At 47.8% G+C, this 11,496-nt stretch overlaps 1 non-coding gene across 1 annotated transcript; it reads left to right on the forward strand.

Moving 5' to 3' along the window:
• Positions 1-9,466: 9,466 nt before the first annotated feature.
• On the forward strand, positions 9,467-9,538 carry TRNAW-CCA (transfer RNA tryptophan (anticodon CCA)). Its single transcript has one exon. It is a non-coding gene; the product is annotated as a tRNA-Trp (tRNA).
• The last annotated feature ends 1,958 nt before the right edge of the window (positions 9,539-11,496 follow it).

An 11,496-nucleotide genomic window follows, 5' to 3' on the forward strand; every position in this document is an offset into this window, starting at 1 on the left:
ATGCTTACCTGGCATCATTGTTGTAGGATTTAAATGAAACAATGTGTGTCAAAATAAGAACTGAGTGGATAGTAGGCATTGGACCAGTGAACTGAAGGCTTCCTCAGGAAAGTGACTTGGGAGGAGTTGATTATCAAACTCATTTTTATCAGTCACTTATTCATTCACCAAATACACATTGCTATGTACTGAGCGCTAGAGACACTGAAGTCAGACATGGGACTTCTCCTGTGGTCCAGCGGCTAAGACTTGGAGCTCCCAATGCAGGGGGCAGAGCACAGATATTAAGGATTTTAAAATATTCTTTATGCTGTTATAATGATGGATATATGCCACTATACGTTTGTCCAAAACCCATAGAATATACGTTGAGTGAACTCGAAGATAAACTGTACTTCAGGTGATTATGATGCGTCGGTGGAGATCATTCTTCATAGAAAATGTAATAGTCTGCTGAGTGGTGTTGATAATCAGGGAGGCTATGCATGTAGGGTGGGCAGGAAGTATTTGAAAAATCTCTGTACTCCATTCTCAGTTTTGTTGCAAACCTAAAGCTGCTCTAAAAAATGGCTTTAAAAAGATGCATCACTCATAGCCTGTGCTCTGGGACAACCCAGAGGCATGGGGTGAGGAAGGAGGTGGGTGGGGTGTCCAGGATGGGGGGGACACATGTACACCCCTGGCTGATTCATGTCAATGTATGGCAAAAAACAATATTGTAATTAGCCTCCAATTAAAATAATTAATTTTAAAAGGATGTATCAAGTGCCAGCCACAGGTTATAGCTTGTATCATCTCCCTGGAAAGAACTTGACCTGCAACATAGAAGCCATGGTTTTCTTCCTGAGTTACCTGCCTGGGTTTGTAGGAGTACTAATTTTCTGGTACTTGAGTTATTTTTTTTATACAGCTTCACCTCCTTTGATCGTCGTTACTCATTTTCACCCCATTCTTTGTTATGGAAGGAGTTTTTGCATGTTTCTCCCCCCAAAATGATTTTTTTCTTCTTCGACTTCCATTAATATCCCATTAATATTGTAAAGACCTCTTGCAATTCATGGATGTATTTTGAACTAAATGCTGGTTCCAGTGTTCACGTTTAATTGGTGTCTTCTCGTCAAGGAGAGGTAAGTTCCTAAGAATAAACTAGAGTCCTGGAAAATTTCAAGTTCAAATTCTGGCACATAACGAAATCACCCCTCCTCCTACCCTACCATAGCCATTAGCCGTTGAGTCCATCTTACCATGTTTCCTTAACAGAAGAATCTTCACTTTCCACACCTCTAAACCTGGGCTCTTTTCTAAGCCATGCCCTGAAGTTTTAATGATTCTTAGCCAACACTAGATCCAACAGACTGCCTCTCTGCGCCTGTGAAAACTGTCTCTAGACATTCATAAGACGTAGTTTCTCATTCTCTATTTTAATCTCCCTCTGTGACCCGCATTTCCTTCAGTCACAGTTATCTACAATACTGGATGGCTTTTTTTTTTTTTTTTGGCACAGTATCACTTGATATAAAATGATTGCATGAAACAATACACATTTGCAAAAACTATAGAAACAGAGAATGACTGTCACATTCAGGATGGCTTTAAAGCTGTCAAGTGGGCCTTAGAAAGCATCACTACGAACAAAGCTAGTGGAGGTGATGGAATTCCAGTTGAGCTGTTTCAAATCCTGAAAGATGATGCTGTGAAAGTGCTGCACTCAATATGCCAGCAAATTTGGAAAACTCAGCAGCGGCCACAGGACTGGAAAAGGTCCATTTTCATTCCAATCCCAAAGAAAGGCAATGCCAAAGAATGCTCAAACTACTGCACAATTGCACACATCTCACATGCTAGTAAAGTAATGCTCAAAATTCTCCAAGCCAGGCTTCAGCAATATGTGAACTGTGAACTCCCTGATGTTCAAGCTGGTTTTAGAAAAGGCAGAGGAACCAGAGATCAAATTGCCAACATCTGCTGGATCATGGGAAAAGCAAAAGAGTTCCAGAAAAACATCTACTTCTGCTTTCTTGACTATGCCAAAGCCTTTGACTGTGTGGATCACAATAAACTGTGGAAAATTCTGAAAGAGATGGGAATACCAGACCACCTGACCTGCCTCTTGAGAAATCTGTATGCAGGTCAGGAAGCAACAGTTAGAACTGGACATGGAACAAGAGACTGGTTCCAAATAGGAAACGGAGTACATCAAGGCTGTCTGTTGTCACCCTGCTTATTTAACTTATATGCAGAGTACATCATGAGAAACTCTGGACTGGAAGAAACACAAGCTGGAATCAAGACTGCCGGGAGAAATAATAACCTCAGATTATGCAGATGACACCACCCTTATGGCAGAAAGTGAAGAGGAGCTAAAAAGCCTCTTGATGAAAGTGAAAGAGGAGAGTGAAAAAGTTGGCCTAAAGCTCAACATTCAGAAAACGAAGATCATGGCATCTGGTCCCATCACTTCATGGGAAATAGATGGGGAAACAGTGGACACAGTGTCAGACTTTATTTTGGGGGGCTCCAAAATCACTGCAGATGGTGACTGCAGCCATGAAATTAAAAGACACTTACTCCTTGGAAGAAAAGTTATGACCAACCTAGACAGTATATTCAAAAGCAGAGATATTACTTTGCCAACTAAGGTCCTTCTAGTCAAGGCTATGGTTTTTCCTGTGGTCATGTATGGATGTGAGAGTTGGACTGTGAAGAAGGCTGAGCGCCGAAGAATTGATGCTTTTGAACTGTGGTGTTGAAGACTCTTGAGAGTCCCTTGGACTGCAAGGAGATCCAACCAGTCCATTCTGAAGGAGATCAGCCCTGGGATTTCTTTGGAAGGAATGATGCTGAAGCTGAAACTCCAGTACTTTGGCCACCTCATGAGAAGAGTTGACTTATTGGAAAAGACTCTGATGCTGGGAGGGATTGGGGGCAGGAGGAGAAGGGGACGACCGAAGATGAGATGGCTGGATGGCATCACTGACTCGATGGATGTGAGTCTGAGTGAACTCCAGGAGATGGTGATGGACAGGGAGGCCTGGCGTGCTGCGATTCATGGGGTCGCAAAGAGTCGGACACGACTGAGCGACTAAACTAAACTAAACTTTGTTCATTTGCTCTCAAACATTACTCTCCAATTGTTCAGAAGTCTTCGCTGGGACACCTTTTCAGGAACACCGAGGCATCGGGCACACCTCATTTCTCAACCCTACACCTTTCTGTTCCCTGAAGCCCCAGTCCTAGCCCATTTTCTAGCACTCAGCAGCTCCCTCTGGTGGCCTCAGACGGATATGCACAGGAGCTCAGGATCTGCAGTTGTTACCACGCCCTCAAGCCTGGTACTGAGCCAGCCTGGCCCTGGGAGATGTGAGCGCCGGGTGCAGCAGCCCCAGCCGTGGACAGAGATGGGGAATAAGGTGGAGGAGGGGACAGTGGGCGCAGCAGAGCCAAGGCCTGAGTTTGTGCCTGTAAGACGAGCTGGGTCTTGGGGTAAGGGCAGATTCCTCACCGGGGTCACCTTTACAGAGTTTCTGGAAGGGATCAGCAGAAGGCACAGAGCCAGAGACCCGTCTCTCTGCGCCCAGACCCTCTCTGTTTAGTATCTGGCCTGCACCTGGGCTTTTATCGTTTCCCTCCCCCTCCCCCCCCCAAATCTTCCCAGTCGGAGGTCATGGCTTCTGGAGCATCACAGTGGGAATCTGGTCCCCGTTTCCCATCTTTACATGGGTTAAAGGCCCTCCAGATCTGCTCCTTGTCCCTGTCCCTCAGGGCCCTATTGTGCCGCATCCTGCCCCTTGCAGGTTCTGCCTCAGTCCCCTGGTCCTGCCTGTTCTCTCTCCAGTCCTGTCATCTCTCACAGAACCGGGAGATGCCTCACAGTTACCAGAGAAATTGCAGCAGCTCAGAGACAGCAACTCGCAACTATCATGTCTGGTCAAAGAGGGGAGACACCTCCAGGAAACCCAGGGTCCCCAGGGCCGCGCTTCCTCCCAGCACTGGCTGATTTTGAGGGAGAACAGAGCACCTGGTCGAGCCTGAGTAGGGAAGCCAAGCAGAAACACTTCCTGGAGTCACCCTTAGGAGACCTGGGAGACCTCCTCTTCCATCTGGGTCCAGGACCCTGACTCCGCTGGCAGTTTCCATGGTGAGAGTGAACAAGCCTCAGCATGGTCCTGTCCCCTACCTTCATCTGCACAAATGAGGTGACCCAGCATGACAATGGAGATGCTCAAATGGGAGGGACTGGGACCTTGAGAAAGGGAACCCACGTGGGGGCAAGGCCCTTGGATGGGTGGCCTGGGGTTGCGGGCACTGAGACCTGGGGCTCTGCTGGGAGGTCTGAAGACCTGGGCAGCAGCTCCTGGGAGAACCAGAAATTGGGCTCCAGAAAGTGTAGATGGAGCCCAGATGTACACATGGCATCCCACAGCAGAGCTGAGGCAAGTATCAGAGGCGTCATTTGCAGAGGAGGCATCTCAGCCTCAGAGGAGCAGTTCAGAGATGAATCCACTCAGGAGGGCAGCTTTTGTCTTGAAGAACATTGTCACCTTCTCAAGTTCCTCTAAACCCCCCTCCCCAAAGCAGTCTCATCGAGTGACTGAATTCTAGGAAGTTGCAAACAGTTCAAATTGGTCTCTGCAGATCCTTGCTTCAAAACCATTGAGTTTTGTACAGACGTAGAAAGAAATCTTAGGGCTACCAAAAGGGAAAGGAGGGAAGAGGAGTAAATTAGAAGTGTGGGACTAACAGATACACACTTATATATGTAACAGATATACACGTTAATTGTGTATCAACAACAGTGACCTACTGCATAGCACAGGGAACTATGCGCAATGGTTGTAATGCCCAATACTGGAAACGAACCTGGAAATACATACCTGAATCACTTTGTTAAATACCTGAAACTAACACAATATTGTAAATCAACTATGGGTTAGTCGCTTAGTCGTGTCCAACTCTTTGTGACCCCGTGGACTGTAGCTGGCTTCTCTGTCCATGTGATTATCCAAGCAAGAATACTGGAGTGGGTTGCCCTTTCCTTCTCCAGGGGATCTTCCCAACCCAGGTATCGAACATGGGTCTCCTACATTGCAGGCAGACTCTCTATGGTTTGAGCCACCAGAGAAGCCTGTAAATCCACTATACTTCAGTTTTTTTAAAATGGGGGAATAAAAACCCATTGAGTTTTGTAATTGGAAGTGAAGTCCAATGAAAGGGAGAAGAGAGATGAGAGTCTAAAGCAAGCTCTGCCAAGTGGCTAATGGGTTTTCTCAATCTGTCGCCAGCTCACTGATCCCATTCCTGTGGGTGCAACTAAAATAATCTTTTTCCTTGCTGTCTAGTAACACGACCTGCCTGCCATTGGGTGCTCTGGGTCTCCCTCACCTGGGAGCTTCCTGCAGCTTCTCCATGAAGATGAGGAACAGGATGGAGGCAGCCAGCACAGAAGGGGCTCCCCGGGTCTAATCCAACACATGTACGGGACTACTGATGTACCAGCTTACTGATGTCTGCAGTTTTCTTTGAAGTGGATAAAAATAAGATGGGTTGGTGAATGGGGGATGGATGGATATGTGCTAAAGTTAAGTGCCTTGAAATATTAATGATAAATGTTTGCAGGATACAAGTATAAACTGTAAAATTCTTTCAGCCATCCATTAGATTTCAAATTTTTCATATTTAAATGCTGGGGAAAACTTTATGAGGTCCTTCCTCCTTTCATGTTTTGCGGAGGTCCCCATGCAAACGATGTGAATTTTCAAGGTAGCTGGACCTGGTGGGATGCTAAGATAATGGGAGGGGGAGCCTGTTCAAAACAAGACCATAATTAACCATTACCCAGATTCCTTGAGAGATTGCCAGAAACCTCTCACCCTCAGTTCTTGGACAGGTGGAAGGAGGCCTCCCACAGCTCAGAAGGGAGCCACGGGGCACAAGGAACGTGGACCTCACCCCACAGACACACTGCTCTCCAAGTGTGCCTGGTAGGAGTGCATGTTAATGTCACAGGTGGGACAACTATTGTGCTGGCAACTCCTCCATGAAGAAGTCGTTAGTGGGGACTCATGCTCACTCATCTGCTTTGATGGAAAAGAAAATGCACTAAATGAGGCTGACTGCTCAGCACGCCTTTCCTTTTCTCCTCCTGCAGACCCTGAACCTGACGATGGTGCTCACTCGGGCTCTGATGTGTTCCAAGTTTCTACCCACATCTTCCTCTCCAGCTGGTGCTCCAAGCAGTGAACACCTGTCATGATTCAGCCTCCTCCAGGTTCATCCAGTACCTGCCCACCTGACCTCTTCCATCTCCCTGGTCAAAGAGGTCTGCAGATTTTTCAACACTGGAAACGACTTGCTGTGACAAGTACCTGACATCTATCCCTTCTGAGGTTCTCTTTTGTGCTCCGGTGTCCTGAAAGTGGATCTCACTGTCCACAGTACTTTCACACCCTCTCGTCTCTTTCCCTTGTCAGCCATGGTTCCTGAAGCTGGTTGAGATTTCCCATAATCTCATGAGGGTCACTGAGCTCCTGGTGTTCATCTTGGTGGTGGCATCCTGTTGCCACAATTCCACCAGCATCAGAATAATAGTTTTTCCTTCCAAATCCAACGGGTCTCAGCTCTTCTGTGTTTCTCTGTCTTTGTTTTTAGCTTCCCCAAGGGATGAAGAAATGGGAGACCAGAGTCCATGACCGAGACTCCGAAGAGGAGCTGCTGCCCCGAGTGGTCACCTCGGTAGCGTCATCTTTAAAAGGTGCCTGGAAGAAAGGGGCCAGCAGAAGGAGCAGGAGCTGAGGGGCCTCCTCTGGGCACCAAGACTGTGTGTCCAGTGCTGGCCCTGGCGACCAGGGCTTTATACCCACCCCACACCCCACGTCCGCCCGGCCAATCCCCGCTGAGGCTCGGGACGTATCACAATGGGGCGTGGTGCCTGTCCCCGTCCCCACCCCCACCTGACTCCCCAGGGGAAGTCACCCCGAAGCAGCGCCTGCGGGCCTCCCCCGCCGCGGAGGGTCCCTTCCCTCTTTCACCCCACCTACTATCTGCGCAGGTGAGTCACGATACGTCCCACAGTTCGTTGGTGAATTTTTTGAAGCTCAGAGACTCTGGTTGTTCCAGGATCACAGCGCTAGCTGGAAATGAAAAGCCTGCTGAACCCAGGACCGCCCAGCAAGGGTCTTAAAAGCCCAGCAGAAAGCTGGTTAGGGATTGGTAATCGTTGGGCGGGGCCACGGAAGCCCCGCCCCAGAAAGCCCCGCCCCGCACTTGGTATCCTTGGTGATGGTAAACAAGCCTCAAGATACCCTTTCTTTTTTTTCACATTTTGCATATTGGTACTTAAGGAAGACTGTCTAACTAAGAATTGGAAGTTTAACTCCGCCTGCAAGCGCGCTGATGGTCCCCTTGGAGGCTTCTCCGCGACTTTCGTACTTCTGTCAGCATTTCAAGAGCAGCCGGGTGCCGAGGCCACGTCGCCGCCAAACCTACTCCCTACTGTCCACACCGGCCTCTCTGGCCCACAGGTGACAGTCTCCTCCAGTCCCGCCTGGCGCCCCCGGAATGGGGAAAGGAAAGCGGGACGTGGGAAGGGCATCCACCCCACTCCAACCCCCTACCCCACCCCCCTGGATAACAGAGACTAGGGTGAGAGCCAGAGTGTATATTTGGGCACTGAACACCAATAAATTAATGCTTCTCTAATGACGTTATTTTCCCTGAAACCCCGACATCTATAACCAACCTGCTCTGTGTTCATCTGGCTTCTATTCCCCCTTCTTTCACCTGATGAGCTCAGTCGCTCTCCCCACGGACTGGGTAGCCCGCTAGGGCTCCTCTACACATGTAATTTACCACTACTGCCACAGACCTCATTGGGCGAGAGTGGAGTCGTCCTCTCACCACCCAGAAGTGAAATAAAATTATCCATAGTATCCTTGTTTAATGCATTATGGGAGAGCGTCTGTCCCCCCTTCTCTTCCAAGAAAAGTCAGATCTGAAATAGAAGACTTAGGATGCCTCCTTTGTGGTTCAGCTGGTAAAGAATCCACCTGCAAATGCGGGAAACCTGAGTTCGATCTCTGGGTAGGGAAGATCCCCCGGAAAAGGGAAAGGCTACCCGCTCCAGTATTCTGGCCTGGAGAACTCAGTCCATGGGGTTGCAAAGAGCTACTTTCACTTTTTACTTCAGTCTCACTATATATACGTCTATGGGACAGTGATAAAGAATCCACCTGCCAATGCAGGAGACACAAGAGACACAGGTTCCATCCCTGGGTTGGGAAGATCCCCTGGAAAAGGAGATGGCAACCAGCTCCAGTATTCTTGCCTGGGAAATCCCATGGACCTAGGAGCCAGTCTCACTGTGAAAGGGATTTGCTTCGTTGGTTATATGGTTATCTTTCTTTCCGGCATCTTCAAATTCTATCTTTTCAATTAACCCTTTCTTCAGCATGCTAACATACACTGATCTATCACCTTAAACAGTCTATTTATGCCACATTGCCCTCTTCAAAACTGCTTTTCTCTGGGTTACTTTGGAGTTATCAAACTTCTAATTTTTAATGTTTTTAAAGGAAGTATAATTGATTTACAATATTTCAGGTTGCAGCAAAGTGATTCAGATATATATACACCTATGGCTCAGTGGTAGAGAATCCCGCCAGTGCAGGAGACACAAGAGACACAGGTTCAATCCCTGGGTCTGGAAGATCCCCTGGAGAAGGAAATGGCAACCCGCTCCAGGATTCTTGCTTGGGAAATCCTATGGACAGAGGAGCCTGGTGGGCTACAGTCCATAGGGTCACAAAGAGTCAGACATGACTGAGCATGCGTTCCTTTTCAGATTCTTTTCCATTAAAGAATAGTGCAAGATATAGCAAAAGTTGAGTAGGTCCTTGTTATTTATCTATTTTATATAGTGTGTGTGTTTTAATCCCAAACTCCTAATTTACCCCGTCTCCCATGTGTGAATATGTTAATTTTTTAAAGCAAAAAATTTCTAAGCCCCTTTCTGTTAAAGGGAAGTTGTGTTCCTCCCTAGGTGTGACACCACCCCGTCAACATGCAAATCCTCCTGGCGTTCCGCCTGCAGGACTGGAAAAAAAGAAAGCACCCGGAGCGCCAATCAGCCCACCCCGCCTTCCCTGACAGCCGAACTTCTCATTTTCCAATCTCTTCCCAAACATCCCTCCGCAAAAAACAAAACAAAACAAAACAAAACAAAACCCCTCTGTAGGGAGAGTGGGTTTCCCGGAATGAGGGGAGTGGAATATTCCTTGAGCCCTAAGCCCCTGACCCTGCTTCGTTTACATCTCATTTTGAATAGACTCATTATAAAAGGGACAAAGAGCTTACAGTCATTCCTAAACGGTAGTAAGAGCAGTAAAAGAAAACAGAAGCAGAACAGAGCTTACACCTGACAACCTCTGAAATTGTCCCCCTAAGGCGTTACAGGAGGAGTCGCCACCAGGACCTCGTGGCGCAACGGTAGCGCGTCTGACTCCAGATCAGAAGGTTGCGTGTTCAAATCACGTCGGGGTCAAGGTGCTCTTTTCTCTTGCCAAGAGATAAATTCGGTAGTGAACCGAATAATTATCTGTCCGCGGGCTCCCAGCAGAAGGTTTTCTCCTATCTTTTCTTTAGTCCAGAGAGACTTCTTGTGAACCATTCAGCAACAGACAGGCATTAACTGAGAGGTAAAAAAGCCTTGAAAGGGAAGAAAAACCCAGGTGAGCCGAAATGTCAGTTGTTTGGTTCTTTTCCTTATCAGGACTAAGCTTCAGAGGGGACATCAGATGACTTCAGATGGGACAGTAAAACAGGGCGTGAGGAGTCTTTGCTAATGAATTCACCCTGGTGTGAATATAGTTTTATTTGGTCCCCACACAGGTATGGTACAGTCTCCCCGGGTTGATATTTGTGTCACTTTGATGAAGTCAGGTTCTCTGCCCTCTCACCCCACCCCAACCACCACCACCCCACAAATTTCATGGTTTGAGCTTCCTCTGTCAAAAGCCCCCTGAACATTGTGGTTAAAGACAACATACTGTGAAGCTAATTAAAAAGTTATTATGTTGATGATGGAGTTTTTGAACTCTATGGGAGTGGGAAAAAAATTACTCTGGAATTTACCATGCTATTACTTAAATTTCATTTAAATGCATGTCTCCCAGAGGGATATGATTCAATCAAGTTCCAGATACATGACCTGAGCAAGGAAAAACCCAAGTTAAAGGAAATGAAGACTGTTGTAGACTTACCAGGATTTAGCTTTCACTTAATTAATTAAGCTGGCCCCAATCCGCCTTCAGTTTGAAAGTCTGTCTGTTTCTGAGCTTAATAAATGAATAGATAGATAAACAGTGATTAGGGCTCTGCACTCTCAGAGGTGAGGGCCAGGAGCTGAGGGCCGGGTTCCATCCATGGTGAAAAAAAGTGTTAGTTGCTCAGTCTTGTCGGACTGTTTGTGACCCCGGTGGAGTCCACCAGTTTCCTCTGTCCACGGAATTCTGCAGGCAAGAATCCTGGAGTGGGATTCTCCAGGCAAGAATACTGCAGTGGGTAGCCATTCCCTTCTCCAGGGGATCTTCCCCAGAGACTGAACCTGGGTATCCTGCATTGCAGGCAGATTCTTTACCATCTGAGCCTCCAGGAAACCCTCAATCAGTGATGGGGGAATTAAAATGTCATAAGCCTTGCCGCTGGGCAGGAGGAGGAAGAAAAAAGAGAAAACCCCCGCCTACAAATTGTGGGTGGGGGTTTTCGCTTTTGAATGTATATTTATTTGGCTGTGTCGCAGAGACCTTAGTTACCGAACGAGGGATCGAACCTGTGTCCCCCGTATTGTAAGGCAAAACCCTTAGCCACTGGCCCACCAGGAAAGCCTGCAGGGTGTGGCTTTTAAAAGGTTAATAGTGAAATCTCAGGATTGAGGGTATAACAGTTACCCGGATGACAAGATAATGTGTTTTATGTTTTAGTCTGTTTCATATTTTATGTGCTAACTTCCTCACTTCTCCGTCGCAAAATTCAATATTTGTGATCCATTGCGTCCAGAGGGTTTGGGATGTATTAACAGTACAGGGAAGCTTGGCGTGCTGCAGTCCATGCGGTCGCAAAGAGTCGGAAGCGACTGAGCGACTGAATAACGAACAAGCAAGGTGGAAAGGTGGGAAAGGAGAGGTAGACAGAGTTGGGGGAAAAGGGCTCGGACAACACGAGCCTCGCCTGCTGAAAGAACCTGCGGTCCCTGGACTTTTGAGGATCCGCCCATGCTCCGAGCAGCGCTGCTGGTCCGGCCCCTTCTCCCGGACCGAGGTTCCCATAGCGCCTAAGCCAGAGGAATGTGTGTGTCTGTGCGGGTGGGGGCGGGGGGGTGTTCCCACTGACACAGTAGCTGCCTCCGGATCAGCAGGTGCCAGGGGGAAGTTCCACCATCCTGGGAAAGCGGAGGGCAACTCGTGGAAGGAAACACTGAGGTCAATTGTCCTCCCTTCCTCG

Source organism: Capricornis sumatraensis, chromosome 3 (genome assembly GCF_032405125.1).
Source record: "Capricornis sumatraensis isolate serow.1 chromosome 3, serow.2, whole genome shotgun sequence".
Lineage (NCBI taxonomy): Eukaryota > Metazoa > Chordata > Mammalia > Artiodactyla > Bovidae > Capricornis > Capricornis sumatraensis.